Raw genomic sequence first — 19,458 nt, forward strand, 5'->3', positions numbered from 1 at the left:
CCAGCAGGCCTGGGGGACCTAACAGCCAGCAGCTGAGGGCAGCCGCAGTCATTTTCCCTCCCGTTTTGTCCCCCTCCCAAGACTGCCGTTTGTTTCAGTTGAGGTTTGGACAAGAGTGATGTGGTTTGTGAAAATTCAAAGCAGTGAGCTCCAGGGCTGCCAGGCCGCTGGGCACTGCCCCTGTGCCCACAGGGCTGGGAGAGGAGCAGAGCCTGAGGAGGGAGGGGCTGTGACAAAGCTGGTCCCCACCCTGAGGATGATCTATTTTACAGGTTACACTGCAGCCATACAAAACAGCAGCTCAGGGCTCCAAACAGCGTTGTTTGCTGGTTATACAGAGCTAGGGCAGTCAGAAGTATTTCAGGAAGGGGTGACTGGGGGCACACAGAGCTGGAGATGCGTGGGCCCTACCTTTGGTGGAAACACTTAACGTGTCCAGTCCCACCACATCGATCCCTGTGACCCCAGCAGCAGTCAGTTACTTGCAGTGGGCTTTGGGGCAGCTCTGATGTGCACACAGTGTCACAGCCCAGTCCCCATGAAAAGCTAAGTCCCATATTTCTGCAGTGGAGCTTCACAGCCAGACTGCTGTCACACAACTCACTGTCAGTACCGAGGAACATTTCATAAACGTTGTCATTAGCACTGCCCGCCTCCCCAGACCTACCTGCAGGGAGCTGTGCATGTGCAGGTCCCAGGAGTCCTTTTCTTTCCATCCCTCCTGGGAGGGCACAGGTGGGGTCCAGATCTTCTGTTAAATTTTGTTTTCCAGCTTGCTTTGTAATTCAGATTGTATTTTGGTCGACTTGACTGGCACAGCGTATTTTTACCACACCCTCGTCTCTTCAGACAAACAGCCTCTTTTCTAACTTCTGGCAGAGCTAAGCCTAGTGAGTAAGAAGAAACAGGTATAACAAATAAAGCTACCCTGAAGAAATATTTACGCAAAGGAAGACAAATGGGCATCATCTACCTGGACAGTGTCACTGCTAAACACGGGAGGAATAAATCAGACATGTCAGGTGCACTAGGACACCCGACAAGGAGGGAATGATGCTTCTTGAAAACGTGCATTTATCTCTGTTCGTTTGGATCAAACACTTGTAATAGTTGTGGATTAATTTCCTTCCCATAGTCAAAACAATAAAAGCTAGACACAGTTTTATTAATTTCCAAAACAGTGTCAGATAAGCAGAATTGCATTTAAAAAAGTAAACACCCTTCCATAGAATTAGAGGATATGTAAGCGTTTGGAGTTTCTTTTTTTTTTTTTTTTTCCTGTGTCTATGAAAGGGGAGGTTTTTAGCATTATGAATAGATTTCATTTTGTAAATTGTGCTACAAAGCACTGATAAGGCAACGGGAAAGCAGCAGAGATTGAGGCAGAGCAGGAAGAAATACCACCCATATTAGGAGACAGCCACTTACTTAGTGGCTCACATTTGAATAAAGATGCCATTGTTCAGCCAGAAGAATGCACATATTCACAGTCCTGGCGCAGAATAGCTCAGTGTATCTAGAACTCCAGAAGTGTCCAAATTACAGCCCCAGGGCCCAAACTGCCCTCCAGTCTTTCTGAAGAATGACCCTCTGCTTAATTAATCAGTGCTTTAACTGTGAGTGATCCCAGGACACACTTTTCTCAGGCCTTTTTCTTAGCCCTGCTTGTTCAGAACAAACCTTTAAATGTTCTCTGGCTGATTTTTGACCATTTTTTTCCCCTTTCAAGATTATTATTTCCTGTTTTACTGTGAAAGCTCATTAGAAATGAAGAACAGCATCTAGATGATCTCAGTTCACTTTACTTGGATAGGGAATGATTGACTCAGGATGGAGAGACACTGGCTCCCTTTCAAGACCTACCAAAAAAGATTAAGTCTGTAGACTCCCAGAATATCGCTACTGCAATTTCCTTTCCATATACTGAGGCAGAATTATAGCAGGGCTGATTACTGTGCACACAACATTCTGGTAGTCATATAAGATCCTACAGCCATAACTCCGGCCGCTGAGCACAGGATCCTTACCAAGATCTCATTCCCTTTCACTCTGCACAAGATAAGTTTGCATTTACAGGAATGTGATGTCATATTCCAGATTGTCTGGATTCTCATAAAGCTTTTTTCTGTCTGGAAAAGAACTGAGATTTGATGGCAACTAGAAATGCATGAAGACAAAGAGAAACACTGTGCAAAATTTCATTCCAAATTGGACTCTACCCCATCTACTATCTTTGATGATAAAATTGATTGTATTCTAATCGAAATTAAATTGCTATGTGGAAAGTCAAAGGGTTTGTTTAAAACAAAACCAGCAGCATCTTTCTTTTTAACAGTGATCTTTTTAGTGAAAACCAAATGAATTTTGACCATCTTTACAAACTTATAACAAAATATACAAACTAAAAAAGGTCAAGGTTTTAAAAATGCCAGCATAAATGTTTTGAAAAGCTATAACTATAATATAATCTACATCAAGAGAAGCTGGAGCCATACTGTTTGATAGGCCCTATCTTATGATACCCAATATTGAGCTAAGTAAAATGATATGACCGGATGGCCTAACTAAATTTAGTAGTCTGGTGAATTGCCACTCTACTAAATTTAGTCAGCCCGTAATGGGCATTAGATATCTACATTCCAAATGATAAAATCTGTGTTGCTTTTTTAGGCTCCCAGCAAATGCACAATATACTACATCAGAGTATTAAGAAATAAGCAAATCAGAATGGAAAACCAGGGGATGGTGGGAACCAGGATCCTGAACAACGTAGAAGGAATCGTAAGTGCAAGGTCACATCCTCATGCTCAGAACCAGCTGGCAGCAGGCAGAGATGCATGGTGCTCCCCATGTAGGTGGCCCAAAGGGAAGAGGAAGGCTCTCTAGTGCACTGATCCTCCCCACCACAAAGCTGCCACTCCAAATGTAGCTTTGTGCTGGAGCAATGGGAAGAGGAGCGGTTATAGGTGGGAGCTGCGCTCTCTGAGCCTTGCCACTCTTACAAAACATGGCCTTTACACACCATTCCTTCCACATTTTAGTTTCTGAGCTTTGTAATCCTGATGGTAAACCAGGCAGCATATTTCTACATGGATTTCCATGCATCTGTGAGCCAGCTTTATAGCCACAAAAACTGCTAAGTCACTTTTCTCAAAACCATGTTTCAAGGCATTACTTACACAGTTCCTGCTGTTTAAAGGGATTTCTGCTCCTAAGTCCATGTGTGCTGTCACCTCTCTACTGCAGTGAAGTCATGTAGGATGCTTTTTTCCCTTCTTTTTCCTGTGAAATCCAGTAGTGTTAGATACTTCTCCAAAAATTCTGGTATTAATGAGCAGAGAAGAGTAGTAAATAGACATGAAAAGGAAACACTATTATATTTTCCCTTAAAGAGAGTTGCACCCTTCTATCCTCACGTAAGAAACTAATGGATATCCCATGTAACTCAGTGATATTATCTGATTACAGACAAAAAATAGTGCACTTGTGTCCAGTTCAGTTCCCACTACAGAAACCGAGACATTGCTCTGATATTCTGCAGGACTTCAGGACTTGTAGAGCTATTCTGGAAGTTGAAGCAACATTTATTGATCAGAGATGGGTGTACCTATTCAACAGTTAGAGACTCAGTACAGTGGTTTTAAAAAATAACATATCCCAAAATAATCAGTTCAGAAGTCCCCTGTTTCCTTAATCCTTTATACTGAAAGGGAGCAGATAGCTCCTTGGAAAATACATTGTGCTTTTTGTGGGGGAAGCTTCTAATACATTAGCTAAGAAATAGGTATGAAAATAAGGACATTGCAGGTATTACCTCTATGCAGTCCGTCCGTGTAGACACGGTGTTTTAGACACAAGACAAAGGAGGGGGCAGAGTCTAAAAATTCAGAGCATTTTGCTCACTTGTGACATTCCAGCTTTCACTTAGAATTAACCCTTCTCAAGATTTTTAAATGTGTTCACAATAAATGGATGTGGGAAATGTGATCACCCTCTCAAAGTCCCCTCCTCATAACATTTGGCAAAGTTGGCCATTTGGGCTTTGACTGCATTTGGAAGTTGCATAGGTCTGAAACACCTCTTGCTGTGGAGGGATCAGAGAGCTGACCCCAGCAGGCAGGGCTGGGCTGTCCCTACCCCTAGCAGCGTCCCAGCAAGACACCAGACCACCTGCACTGTGGAGGAGCTCTCACAGAGCAAACCTGTAAGACACCAATGAATCTAAGCACTGCAACCAAACACACCGCAACCAGGGTGCCCTAGTTCTGCTGCTCATGCAGTAACTTGTTTTTCTTTTTATAATTATGTCTTAATCATTCTTTGTGCTGAAATAATCATAATATATTTACAAACAGACTCTTTTTTTTTTTTGTCTTCAGATCGCTTTCTATTTGGCCTCATACTGCCATTTCCAGCCCAAATGACATTTTTCCTATCAAAGCCAATTCTAATTTCTTTTCTTAGACAAAAGTTTGCAAGGTATTTTTGCCAAATGATTTACTCAGGTTCAGATGTTACAAATAGACCTGCTGGTATAAAGAGGCAGAACAACTCTGGATCCAACCCAATGTGTACTGGGCTCCTTTTTGCTGTATTTTGTAACTCTATCATGAACCCTCATTTGTTTTGCACGGCTTTTTAATCTGACAGACGCTTCCCTGCTCAATCCAGCTGTGTTTCCTACTTTTAGGACAGAGGAATACGTACTGGTCAGTAACCACTTGCATCATTTTCCCAAACAACATTAGCTTTTATTTGTGGCTGTTGCTGCTTTTACTTTTCTGGTATGACTCTTCCCCATCTGCCATGTTTTTTCCACACTATTTGTAAATAAGAAAGAAAAATGCGTTAGTTTTGCATTGCTTTTAAGACCTTAAGATGAGTTTCATCTAGACTTGCTCATTTACATATATTCATGTTTTACAAGTTTTCTCCCCCTCACTTTTTAATCAAACACCTGTTTTCACAAGGCCTTCACTTCTTCCTAATTGTCAGTTCTTATTATTTTTGTTAAAGACTGATTTTTTCTTAAATGAAAAAAAAAAAGGAAAGAAAAAAAAGCAGTTCTATTGCTCATCCATTTTAAAATCATAATTAACTTCATCTCCTTCTTCATTTGCTAATGGGACTATTTTCTCTCCAGTATTTCCTTTTCCCCTGATACACTCATACAGCCTCTCTTGTTTCTCTTACCCCCTTTGGCTACCTTTAGCACATTCTGCCTTCAGCTGGGCAAAGGGAGACAGCATCATGCTTCAAACTTCCACACCGTTTTATGCTTTCAAAGTCTTTTGCAGACATTAACTAATTAACTTTCATAACATGTCATTGAGGTAGGGCAATAATATTGACAGCTTTATTTTGATGAGGAAACTGAATGGGAGGTCCTGAATAGCCAATAACAATGGCAGAGGGGCTATTTCAACAGCCAAAGTGCTTGGGCAAGCAGACGACCACCCCCTGCTTGTGGGCATGAGGCACTGGCTCCATCAGGACAGCAGCAGCAGCTTCAGAAAAGTGAGCTCAGGAAGAGAGTGCAAAACCTCTCTTTTGTCTCATTTTATTTCGGTTCGCTTTATTTCCATTTATTTTTTAGGTGAAGACTCCTGTGATGCTTCCCACTGAGGTTTCTGCTCAGTTCTGCTGGTCAGGTGTTCCTACACTGTGTATTCATACAGCTGGTTAAAAATGCCATGGGAGAAGGCAGTGCAATTGTTTGCCCAGAGGATCTTTTTAAAAAGCTGTTGTTCTTTATAGAAGTGTCTGACAAACATCTTTACTCTTTGATAGCCATTACTCTTAGAAAAACAATTTCAAAACCATATGCTCAAGGTGCTTGAACTAAGATTTAACTAGCCCTGTTTACACAGGGGCTAGCATATAATATGGATGTATATTCTCATGTAGATATGCCAGCCTGGGTTTCCTGTAATTTTCTTTAGCTTCATAATACATGCAGCAGTATACAGTATTCTCCTCGTGTTTCTCAGCTTGCAGTCCATGGACCATTGGTGGGCCACAGGACATCAGAAAGTGGTGGATGAAACAACTGAACATTTTTCAAGCAAGACCAAAAGTTCCAGCGGGCAAAGAAAGAGAAGGGGGTGAAATCAAATTAACAAATGAACAATCAAAGCCTATCTTAATTTTTAGTTGGTTTGCAAATGAAAAGCACTGTGGTTAGATGTGCAATACTGCCTGGGGATATTTTTTTCATGATCCTAAGCAGTGGTTAAACACTGCTTTGCGTGTCTGGAAATCTTAAAAGTTAAGTGTTATTCATGAGATTCTTTTCTTCTAAGCTAGTGTCAGCAACATCTTCATCATCCTTGCTTGAGCTGTGGTGCAGGTCCATACTGTGCCCTACCGCAGGAGGCCTAAAGCCTACTGTCATCCTGCCCCATGCACTAGCTGATGGATGGGGGCCCTGCTGAGCCCTCTGAGTCCTCCTCTCCCCATCCCCTTCTGGCCATGCAGGACACGCTCCCATGCAGCCATGAGCTTCCAGGGGATGAGCGAACGCCGCTGCTGAGCTGTGATCTATGGGGCTGGTGTGGCCGGATGAGCATCAGAGCTGTGATCTTCCTGTCTCCTGGGGGACTTCCCAGGGGAGAAAGTGAGATGTGATGGTTGAGTTCCTCCGGCTCCGGTGCCATTTCCAGAAAAATGTCCAAGTTAGTTCCTGGATCTCCATCTGTGCATGTACAGTGGGGAAAGCAGCCCCTGAAAACTGCTTGGTGAAGTCCTGCCGAGCAGGAGAGAATCATCATGCAGCCTGCTGTGTACTCCCAAACTGTGCTGGCCACGTACCCAATTCAGATGTTTATGGAGGTTTCTTTCCGAGGGCTGAAAGCTTGCATCTGTGCTTCCAGTTCAAGTTCTCTCACAAATCTGAACAAAAAGCTTGTAAAGTTCAGCATCTTCCAAATTGCCCCATATAAGTCACTACTGAAACCATATCCAAATGGTTCCCCCCCGACATACCTTCCACAGAAATGACCTAAACTTTGTCAGGTTCACATGTCCCTAGAGATGATCTCATTTCACTGCTTCAAAAGAGCTTTGGTCTGCACAGCCTGTAGCAGCAAATTTACACTTCAAAAAGCAGACAGCTTTTTCCACATCTTATTCACTTAATGGGTGAGAATGTAAAATTAGTTCCGTTGCTGATGAGGACCTTGAGCCAAATGAAAAGTGTTCATTTGTCAGCACAGACTTACAGCCTGAAACATGATTATATAGCTAATCCAATAATGGGTTTTGATGCTGAGCATTTATTTATATACAGTATGTCTTGTTATCTGTTGATAATCAGGCTCTACAATTTACTCTCTTTTGTGTCATTAGACATAGCAACATCTTCCAGACATAGTACATTTGCGTGTCAACATACAAACACACACAAAACCTTTGTAACCAAAATACTGTTTGCCTAGATTTTAACAGTGTTTGAATTTGAGCTTTTTGTAGTTTAAAATAGTAGTAGTAAATTAATCATGCAAGATTGAGAGCCTCTCTGCATCTTAGAAGTCTTAATAGATTAAAATTTGAAACATAAATTTTGTTTCCTTATCTATAACATCATATGGACTGATTTATTCTTTCTTGCCTGATGTGAATACCAATATCTAATTATCTTAGGTATCAGTTTGTATACATGAAATGATCCCCATCCTGAAATATTCCATATCTTAACATCAGACTATATCCTACACTTCGCTAACTTTACAAACAGCACTGTTTGATGGCTCAACAAATTCATCTTTTATAGAACAGGATGTAAGCATAACTTGTTCATGTAGGCATCAGGCATCATTCCTACATCAGGTAGGCTGAAAAACAGAAAAACAAAAAAGTTACTTGCTTGCTGCTTTTTTAAAAAACATTTTATCTTTTTGACTAATTTCTGCTGCTACCTAATATTCACACAGTTGTGTGAACAACTGTAAATATCTAACACTGAATTATGGGGGCAGTTTACTCCTCATTTAAATATACCAGGCATAACATTTGAATATTTAAAGTGGGGAGGCATTTTAATAGCTATGCTATAGAATGATATGTTGAAATATTCACCAGATATTAAAAAAAAAAAAAGTCTATGGGAAAGTCAAATCAATCCAGTATTAAACTGGGAGTTAATTGCAAATGTGGGGCACACCTGCAAACTCTGTGAACAATCCTGCAACACCACACAAGGCGATTTCTGTGCTAAAGGATAGGTCTGCCTGTAGAAACACCCAGGAACACCACTGAGGGTTGGGTGAAGGCTCATCTAAATTTGGCAGTCAGGAATCTTTCAGAAGTAAAGCCATTAAGTAAAATTTACCTTAACGGACACTGCAAATCAAGGGTGCAGGTGAGGCACAAATGGTGCATGACGCAAAGTCTAGCTTTACCACTGGCTTTCCTGTGAGCAGGATGAGACCTCCTTGTGTGCTTTTGTTTAGCTGAAATTTACTCTACAATAAATACTTATATATTGCTGCAACATGATGTTTTATTGGGCTGCACTAGTTTACTAAAAACAGCAGGCTGGTAATAGCAGTGCTTGTGGTTTTGCCTGTAATTCATTTCTGCATGGTAATGCACAGAGAGAGATATGATACAAGATAATAAGGCAAATTAAAAAAATGACTAAACTCAGTACTTGCAGCATACAGTATATTAGGACCATGTTCAGACAGGCTGATTCTTTGGGTATTTTTATTTTTTGTTTTACCTCAGCGAGGTAATTCATTAGGTATTTGCTTGGGTAAAGAATAAATGAATATAGCATACATTACATCCTCACTTTAGTTGCAGAAACAAATCTTTCCTGTACCCGCCAATGTAATCTTCCGAGTTTTCGTTATATAAAACACCTCAAGAAAAATGCACCTCGGTAAGATTTACACTTTATTACTCTAATGATTCTACAAACACTGCCACAATGTGATGAAAGGCAAAGCAGTCCTGATCTGATTGAGAGCTAATAAAAATCAGTACTGAAAACTGAAAATAGCACCCTTATCATCTTTCTTTCATTTAGACCTGATTACTAGGGGATTATAATGCAATCACAGCTATGTGTGAGAGGTAGCTATGGGAACCAGTTTTAACTGTTTATCTAGCCAAAGATCTTAATTTAAGTTTGAACACTCTGATTCATTTATATGTAAGACACCAAGGAGACAAAATGCAGAAGAAACAGATGCTCACTTGTTCTTTCCATTTAACTTCATAAGCTACCAGCCAATTTGTCTTTCAGGGACAAAATTAATTTCTGATGACAATGTGAGCAAGTAATAAACTAGGAGTTCCTGTCCTGGGAAACTTGTTAAGGCCGTGTAATGTTCTGGAGTTATTTAGAAAAAAAACAATTTGCTTATAGATTTTCAGGGACATCTGTAACAGAGTTTTCTTTGTCCCTGTGCTGTTACTCATTTCTGGGGGCTTTATGACACCTTTTCCAGAGGTTGATTTGAAAAAGTTCAAAAGGAAACATATTGCCCATTATTTCTTTCCTGTGGGGTATATTTTTTTTAACGCTGCTCTTTTTTTCCCCCCCTTCATATTCACAAATCATACAAACCTGAACCCATTTGCTTCGCTACTTCCACACAGCCAGGGAAAGTAACCACCAGCCAGGAGTCCTAGCAGCATTAATCAAAAATTATCCGAGGAAAACAGTTTGTCAGAAACTTAGAGGCAAGTACGCACCTGAAAACATCTGATGGAGCACTACAAAAGCGTCTGTTAGCGTTTGGATGGAAGGAGCTTTGCCCATTAATGCTGTTAACTCTGTTAAGCTCTGATCATTAGCAGGAGCAAAAATGCCAAAGTGAGGGGGAGGGAGAGAGAGACGGAGAGAAACACCCTGAGATCTTGCATTTTCCGTAGGGAGCAGCAGAGGCTGTGCACGCATGCTGCTGGTTTGGGGACTTCACCGAAATGTTCTCTCTCCTTACCTTTGTTGGCTCTATTTCCCTAGTTCAGAATTTATTTTCACACATGCAGCTCTTTATTCTGGTGACACTTCTCTATCATTTGGCACATTTGGTGGGGCTAATCCCTGCCCGGCAGTCCCTCCCCATCCGAGGTTTTCTCTTAAGTAAATTCCTGCCGTCTAATGTCTGTCCATTAGCGCATCTAAAATCCTGCTGTCTGCTGTGCTTAACATTCGTTTACAGCTTATGCACTTCACACGAATGTCCCTTTTCCAGCAGGTCTTTTGAAGAAAGTTTAAAGTAAGTTGCAAAATGTTTCTTTTTCATCTAAACAGGGAAATGAATTTAAGGAAGGAAGAGAAGAGCCTGAAGGTTTAGCTCTTTCAAATTTTAAACAGAATTCAAAACACTGTTGGAACACATCTGTCGGGGAAAGTGCTAGAGCACCTGCATTTTAAGAGTGAATCTCTTCCCTAACTCCTTCCTTGATAATAGCTTGCACGAACAGCACCTTTAAACCACATCAATCCCAGGCGCTTTCCATCCATCCAGTTATTATTTCCCTTGGCACTGACAAGCACCTGCCTCCAGACTGAAGCTTCTCAGTGACGTGCAGTCCCCACGCAGCACATCATCTCCCAGCAAGAAGCGACTAAATCTTTATTCCACTGAAATTATAAAACAGGGGGAATTTTAAAGTTAGGAGTTCAAACCAGAGCCCGACCTGGATGCTGCATGGGGCAATGCTACCTCTGGAAGTAAAGACCACATGTTTTCAAACGTGAATGGTGTGGATGCAGTTTGGAGAGCTTAATGACAATTACACACTTCACCCACAGTTCTGTTCATATTTACAGTGCAGGACGTCACCAGCACAAGGCCCAAGCACACAACACGTGGTCTGAATCCCTGTTTGTAGGGAAGGATGTGCATGGTTAAGCTTTTTTCTACTGCTCAACTTTACCTTCAGCAGCAGAGCTGGTGCTCTGAGACACATCCACCCAGCTGTGGTGGCTTGGCTGAGCACCTATAAGGATGCCACCAGCAAGGACCACTGGAATCTTCACATCAGTGGGATTCACAGTTGTATGTTTGTTGCTCTAACAGGGATTTGTTTTCGTGCCATACCTGCCATGTCGCTTTGAAGGCTTGTGTACAAAGGCAGGGTACATACCAAGGCCATGCAGATGAAAACAGAGCATTAATTCACGTTTCAAGAAAGCATAGTAAGGAAAGTTCACACACTTCAGAAAAACCACAGAATTTTGCAAATGAAATTAGTGCTTTAAAGAGACGAGATCAGCCGGTGTTCTGACTTCATCCTGCACAGGCAAGTGGGAGCCACAGCAGGGACATGACAGCAGTGCTTCTTTAAGTGGGGAGCTGATGAAATTTCCCACCTAAGACACTCTGCAGTTTGGGGACATGTTGGTTAGTTACTAAGGCAAATTTAATCAAAAGCTCATAAGGCCATAAAAGAAAGACACTGTGAGGAGGGTTTGGGTGGGAGAGTGCTGACTGGTTATTCACAGAGCTCTAAGACAAGTCTGTCAAAACTCTTGTTGGCTACAGGGAAGCACAGCAGTCATTTTTGGCCAAAAGAAAAAGGTTTTCTGGCTTGCAGGTATGCAAGAGTTTTGATTGGGATAGGGGTATGGACTGTATTATATCAGTCCTCCACAAAGCAAAATGTTAACTAGTGTGCAATTAAGGTGGAAAGTATCCTTACTTAGATTAAAAAATAATAATCCTAAACCAGTAATTTAGCTTAGTCAGTAAGTACAAATATTAAGAAAACTGAACATTCAAAGGGAACAGCTGACATCAGCAGTCACACAGAACCCCTAGAAATCTGGCTCCGTATGAGGAGACAAAGAAGGAAAGAGAATAAAAGAGGTGGGGAAGAGAGGAGCCTGGACAATTTGGGAAACCTGGTCCACAGAACCACAGCTGACATTTGTTTTTTGCAAAGGCCTAAGACCTGAATCAACACCAGAGTGAAAAATCTCTTAGATATATAAAATTTGCAACAGTCTAATAATTTGCTTCAGGAAGACATTACCAGAACAATGAAAAACTTGGCGTCTAAATAACTCTATAAAGTATTTCCAAAACCAAGCAGATATTTCCACTCTTCCACAAAACTCAGTACAGTATAATGTGTTACACATTCTAACGCAGAACGCCTTACACAACCTGTCTCCATTACGGTGAAGCTGTAAATCTGGGGGCTGGATATGCAATTGTGATTAAGCTAAGAAGTAGGAGTACCATAGCAGGGCTGGAGTAAGGCGAGTGTAAGAAAAGGGAAATGGTCCACAAGTGTCTGTAAAACGCCCCAAACACAGGATGAACCTATAACACTGCCTTTAAGGTATTGAACCCTCAAACCCAGAGGACCACAGGATTGTTTAGGCTGGGAGATGTTGAAGCAGGCTGCCCTTACCCTGGCCTACTTTAGTGTTTTACAGATTGTAATCACCATATTCCTGCTACAACAGAAACAAGGTGAGCTCCCTCAGCAGTACATTAGGTTGTAAAGAGAAAACAAACACAGAAACAGTTCTTATAGCTCCTAAAACTCAGTGCATAAAGCATCATCTGATGCCAAAAACAGCAAGAGCTATATGAGAGCAGTGCCACTAATACCTCAGCCTTCAGCAAGGTGATCCCAGGCAGGGTCATCTGTGGTCTTGGAAAGCATCAGTCTTTGGTGGACCAACAAGTCAGCAGATGCTAATCCTTTCTGCGACGCCTCAGTAGAAACCAAATCTTTGTTTCGTGGTGCATAAAGGCTGTGAAATCCATGAAGCTCAAATCTCAAGGACTACAGAATAAATCTACTCCTGTGCAGTGCTAATACAGGAAATTCCAGTGCAAGGGAATGCGGCCTCCTGTCCAACATACCGCAACAAACAGAAGAATGTGGCTTCGGAGGAAAAACTTTTAACTGGTTCCTAGTGGGTTAGTCTATGAGTCAACCTCGCATTGTGGTAACTGGCCTGTCCATTGTGCCTCTGCTGGCCTCTCCATGGCAAACAGCCTGCCAGCTGTCCTGCCTAGTAGGCCTCCCTTCCCTTCTGAGACCAGGCACATGTCAAGCACCCAACGGAAGGTCTTCTCTTCCTAGTGAGCTCATGGGGAGGCAGATGGGACTGTGAAAGCCTCTGCCTTCAAGAGAAATTAGCACAAATTACCCTGAGGGCTCTCCCCCTTTTCCTGAAATGTGTAAAACCTGGTAACATCAGACATATCAACTTAACCAAGTGACAAATACAAACCGAAGCTTAACGTGTACCATGAAGAATGCTCCTGATGCTGGCAAGGCTACCAGTTAGCCACAAGATATTGTCCATTTTTTAATAAATACTGCCTGATAGGAGCCTGACAACTGAGACCTGAGACTCAAACTATTTGGGCCATACATGGCTTTCAGAGATAATTGTTCTGGATCTGTCAGAAAAGAGATAGTTAAATATGAGAACTGGGCCCTGAACCTGGCACAGCTCCAACAGCAGCACCTTACAGGCAGCCACGCACCTCTCCTTCCTCCAACACACAAGTGGCATCAGAGAGCAATAGATGCAAACACTGTCATGCCCATGGTGCTGGGGGCATCGCAAGGGTGGTGGCAGAGCCTGCACTGGGGCACAGGTCACAGCATTTGCCCCTAGGTTTAACTCTATTGCAAATGTTAGGCAGCAAGCCTCATAGCAAACACTCCCCTTTTTACAGAAGGGCTCCTCCGCCACACATGAAAGCCAACAACCCGAGAGCAACAGCCCAGCTGTTCCAGCTAGATGAAAGGCACCAAACCTGAGACAAATATTTTGTCAGACCTCACCGGGAATCTTGCAAAGCCATCTCCTATCCTGTAACCGTTTTGTGGTGAAATAGTAGCTTCAGTTCTCTGATGTTGCAATCCAGCACCTTTTGCAGGCATTACATTCCCTCTAAATTAATTCTAAGAAAAAAAATACATTCTACTCAGTGTTATTTCTATTGCCCAGTTGTTTTATATTAATCTGATAACTAGTTTCCTGCTACAGAGATTACATCTTGAATACTTAATGCCAATTTGGAAATATTTTAGACAAAACAAAAATAGATCTAAAATATAACACACACAGTTTAGCTAAGTGTAGAACATTAATGCAAGGCATGATTGGAAAAACAGCAAGTAAATTGAAGGAGGAGAGCAGGCTCAATGGATATCTCTCAGGGTTAGTACACACTGTAACTGGTCATTCAGGCATTTCTGGTTCTGAAAGTACATTTTTCTTAGCACAAAAATCTCAGAGTTCAACAATTTAAAAAAAAAGAAGTTAGAGTGAAGGATAGAGTGCAGCCAAAGGATAGCCTTTAACAACCATTTCAAAATGAAATCTAAATATGCTTACATATTAGATAAATGTTGGCTTCCAGGGAAGCTTTACAACAGCTTAATTCCACCCTGGACTGGGATATATGGAAATGTTTTGAATTTCCATAAGTGTCCAGAGCCCTCTGCTAAGCTAACAAGCTGATATTGCTATTCACATAATAGAAGATATTTTTTCCCTGAAGTGACTCACTGGCCTCTCTTTGGTGACTCTTCTTTCTTTTTTCTTTTGCACCACAATACATTTTCATTAATAGAACTATACAGTAATTACTCTTCTCAAATTCTCATCAGATACTGATAACTCAACTGCCCTATTTTTTGCCACATGGATTCCAGGATCTACATTTTTAAAAAATGTCCGAGTTTTTTTTTCCCCCTCCTTACTCAAAGCCCAGCAAAGCCAGTGGGTTGCATATAGGTGGAACATCTCACTGGCTCCTCTCTTGCACTCCCCCTTTTTTCCCCTTGATTGCAAATTTGCATTCTTTGGGAGTTTTTCTCATCCTTCATGGTCCAACCAGCGATGACCAGCCTGTGGCCCACGGCCCATCACACACATACCACATGCACACATGCATACAACACCTGCAGAACAGATCAGCTTAGGCTGGCCTTACCTTTCCCTAGCCCAAGATATTGTAAGGGGAGCACAGAGACCCAGAGAGTTGCCTGAATGCTGCAGTGACCCATTGAAAGTGAGGACTGTCATGTTCCCTGCAACAGATGGGGAAAATGCAGCCCTAAAGTCAACAAAACCCAGCTGAGAATGGCAGAAACCTGAGAGGAGCAGGCCGGTCGGTACCCATTCCCAAGGCAGGCTAAGGTTCCTCCACCTGCATTTTGTCCTCATTCATATCCAAGCAAAATGAATAATCAAATCCTGTAAATGGCTAAACCAAGCAACTCCTAACGAGAAAAATACGCCAGGAACTGCCTCTTGACCTTCGGGCTGGCCCAGATCCTCGTTGCTTGCCCCACTGGTGCTGTGCAGGCTGGTGGGTAGGGCCAGCTCCAGCCCCACAGAGCCTGGACTGCTGCTGGGGTGACTCCCCTGTAGCACTGGTCATGCCCATCCTCCTGTGGTGGCCCTGAGCTCCTGGCAGACCTCAGAGCCACGAGAGCTCAGTGATTTTTCCCCAGACAGGACTTCCACGGGCACAGCACCAGCAGCTCAACACACACAGGAAAGTACTGACTGGGAGGCCTCCAGCTGGTGGGTGCAGCCTGCAGTGACCGTGGGCACTGGTGATGCCAGCTTATATACCTGCACAGACCCACAGCATTCGTCTGCAAGCCACGGACAGAAGTGGGGCTGTCAGCCAAACAGTAATATTTTGTAGAGCTGATGCCATATGTCATATATTAAAGATCTTACTTCAGCAAAACACACTGGTTTAATGCTAAGCCCAAGGGTGTCCCAATGAAGCCAATCACACCTCTAATGGTCTTAAAGACAGTCACCTGAATAGTTTTACCTGAATAAGCAGAATTTGGGTCATTTTCCTATAACTTTTTATTTATGTCAGCCTTCTTTTTCTGTCTTTAAAGTTGAAGGAAATAACATGAGAAAGCAGAAGAGAATTAAAATGGGATTCATAGCAAAGAAGCAGGCACTTAGATTTTCACTGTACTTTGAATTAGGGAGGAAATCAAGGGACAAAGAAAATGGCCTGCACTGCTAATGAATTTTTGTAGGCTGTCTTTGTGCACAACGCCTTTGAGCAAGTCCATCACCAACAGCTGTACCCTGACACTGAGCCTGAAACTCTATACAATGTTTTTGCCTGGTCTAGCTTCCCATGACTGGTGTATCACGAAATGCATGGGAGATCTCATCAATACAGGGGAGATTAGGAGCAGAGAGCAAACTTGCTCAGCGAACAGATAGGAATCTGGACAGACCTCCTCACAAAAGCAAAACCTACAGATACAGGTTAAAATGGGCAACCTGACTTTTTCTGAAAGATTAAAACCATTTGGCTTCTGCAGACTGAAAGGTGATTCCAAACTGTAACTGCTCATCAGTCGGGGCAAGCACAAGCCCTCTAATAGGGCTGCCCAAGCAGTAGCCCAGGAAGAAGAGCTTGCACAATTCAGCAGCTGGATGTGGAGATAATTGTGTGGATATGGGCACTGACCTCTCTGTTGGAACAGATAATAGAACAAAAAAAAAAAAAGAGGAAGATGCCAAGGAGATACTTGATTTCTTTGGGTAATTGTGACTTGCAATTTGTTATCATGCTCAAGTGAAGCATCAACGGGTTTGGGGTTTTCGTGAATTTTTAGGGAAAATTGATAACATCAGCACTCAGCTATCTCCTGTTGCCACTGTCTTGGTTCCTAACACAACCTGATCACAAGGAACCCATCAGGTCTGAATTGTTAGGTTGGGTCAATGACTGGGCTAACAGAAAATGAGCAGACTGAGAGGAGACTGTCCTAGGCCAGGCCACCAGCCTTTTGTACAGCTGGAAGCCCTCACTACAGATCCAGCGCTGCCCTTAGTATTCCCTGCAGTGCTGAGGACGGTGTCTGCCCTGGCCAGGTGGCCAGTTCCCTGGATGCAGGAATTTGCACACATCAGCCCTTGTTTTCTCTCTAGCATCAGGGAGAGGTTCCTCTGCCTTTGAAAGACTGAAGTGGATACCTCATTAGGCCTTGATTATCCTCAAGCAATTGCTTAGATTTCTGCCCTATTACTGATCTGCCTTTTTTAGCAGAGGTCGTGGAATGGGCAGTGGCTGTCTTGTCTTCGTTATAATGCATCATTTGAAACTTTTCAATTAAGCTTCAGATCAGGCCACAGTACTGAGACCGCTTTAACGAGGGTGAGTAATGACCTTGTGCTGCACGTGATTTCTGGCACACCATCAGTTTTAATTCTTCTTGATCTTACTGTAACCCTTTGATACTTTGGATCAAGGGTTCTCTTGAAATGCTTTAAGCACATTGTAGGACTTTCAGGGACTGTTCTGACATGGTTTCTATCCTGCTTGTCTCAATGTAGCCAGGCTGTCACCTGTAAGTTCTCCATATAAATTCAAATTGCCAAAGATTAAAAGGCAGCTGAAAATCTGACCTGTGCACAGAACCGGGGAAATCTGGTGTGTGTCCCCAGAGTGACCGAACCTAAGGAGGATTCTGCTATGAGAGCAAGGTAGCCCCTTTGATGTGCCATGCCCAAGTAGAGCAATGCAATGATTAGAACAGAAAGCTACATTATGCTAGAGTAGTGAATTTAATAAGAACTACTAGAGAGAGACTTCCAGAAATTTAGACATTCCAGTTAATACTCCTCAAACTAAAACTCCATGAATTAAAACAGTGTTAGAACCCTCATCCATTAATGCAAATGGTAGAAATTACATTGACATAAACAGGGAAAATACCCCTTAACTTAAGGGATATTTGGACTCAGAATCAGTCCCAAACTTAGTAGCTGGGACCAATTTCCAAACAGGCTATGTCTGCATGAAGCAGATCAGCCTTAGTATTTTCAAGCTGTTTTCCCAGTCTTGGAGTCTGATGGACACGGGTTCCCCACTGAGCCATGACATTCTGCCCCGCTCACAGGTAGAACCAGCAACTTGGCTATTGAGGAGAAAGGCAGTAAGAAAGGGCCTTCAGCCTGTGCTGAATACCTCACAAGTAGGTATTCAGGAGAAACCACCATTTGGCCCTGGTCTGTCCCATCGAGGTACCGAGCCTGCCAAGCTTGCCAGAAAGGTGTGGGTATTTAGGGAGCAGTTCTCATCTGACACCTTCCCTCCAGGCATCCCAAAATCTCATCTCCAGACTCACAGGGCATGTGCTGGGCTGTTATCCCGAGCACCTGATTTAAATTGAGCTGCTGACAAGGTTTCAGAGGCTTGCCTACCAACAGAGCAAAGCAGCAATATGTTTAACAGCTCCTCTCCTGCTATAGTTTAGATAGTCACCCTTTAAAGCAATGAGATGAACTACTTAAAACTAATAACCCCCTGTACCTTTGCTCTTTTTTACTTGCAGCATGGGGGGTGGGGGGAGTATCTGGAAGGATATCAGAGAAATCCATGCATCTTATTGCAGTTGGATGGCACTAGCAGGGAACTGAAAATGCCTAAAAACTTGCTATCTGTCATTTGCTATATGCAAAAGGTGATCTTTACTGATACGCCTCTAGTCATCAACTGAAATGGTTTGTCTTTCATTATAACCTGCTTTATAGGAGGCCTCTTTCACTGCACTTGTCTGGTGGCTTCTGCAGACTTGGTAAGAGTTAACAAAACTCATTTCAACCAAGCTTATTTGACAGAATATACATTTTTTCATGGGCTGTATCAGGCAGAAAACATTCTCATCTGATACTCTCGGCTACAAGGAGAGCAGATCAGCAATACCATAAGTGTCCTACAATAGCAAGCACAGAAAAGTGATGAGCTAACTCAATAAATTTCACTCAAGACAAAATTATCATTGCTACATCGGGATTGAATTCTTTGTTAACCCAACATTGTCACACCTCTTAGCATGAAAAAAAGCAGGGGTCATTTAGCACTACCCTATTTACTGTGCACTGGAAACACACCTTCCAGCTCCTGCAAGTCTTAAAGTCAGAAAGAGCAAATTGCAGCAGCATGCTGTATTCCCATCTCAGGTCCTCTAGGCAGCAATTATAAAAACCAGTTGTGTTATCACCACATTTCAAAGTCAGAGTATGGCCACGCTGATGTGTGGCTCTGAACCCAGCAGAGCCTGATCTATTAAACACATAAAGGGGTCTGTGTGCCACAGGAGTCTGGCTTAATCATAGAACAGAAACCACAAACTCCTGAATTCAAAACCTGGGTTTCTTTGGCTGTTTGACCAGCACTTTAGAACACATCCATACATTTTAAATTTCACACTCTAATAGGAATACATAGCAATGCTCCTTTCAGAGGTGTTGCATTGATTAATAAGCTTGTCACTGAGGATGGAAATTGCTACATAAGTGTTAAGCACTGTTAACTATTGAAAGACAATTCCATACATTCTGGTGGAATCCGGAGAACTTCACGAAAATGTATTAGTTTCATTTGCATATATACTCTATTTGACAACAGTGATCAAGCTGGTGAAAGTTATTTCAAACATTTGTTATGCTCTGTGACTGCAGAAAAAATG

At 42.4% G+C, this 19,458-nt stretch overlaps 1 protein-coding gene across 5 annotated transcripts in view; it reads right to left on the reverse strand.

Moving 5' to 3' along the window:
• Positions 1-19,458, reverse strand: part of HS2ST1 (heparan sulfate 2-O-sulfotransferase 1) — a 174,083-nt gene that overhangs the window by 39,920 nt on the left and 114,705 nt on the right. For 2 of the 5 annotated variants that reach the window (XR_011811169.1, XR_011811170.1), the window contains one exon: positions 6,121-7,832. The gene's annotated coding sequence lies outside the window, so the exon portion shown is untranslated. Of the gene's footprint in view, positions 1-667; positions 888-3,179; positions 3,322-4,706; positions 7,833-19,458 lie in introns of those variants that run through there. The other 3 variants (XR_011811172.1, XR_011811173.1, XR_011811171.1) reach the window with 3 other exon arrangements.

This window comes from Anas platyrhynchos, chromosome 8, assembly GCF_047663525.1.
Source record: "Anas platyrhynchos isolate ZD024472 breed Pekin duck chromosome 8, IASCAAS_PekinDuck_T2T, whole genome shotgun sequence".
NCBI lineage: Eukaryota > Metazoa > Chordata > Aves > Anseriformes > Anatidae > Anas > Anas platyrhynchos.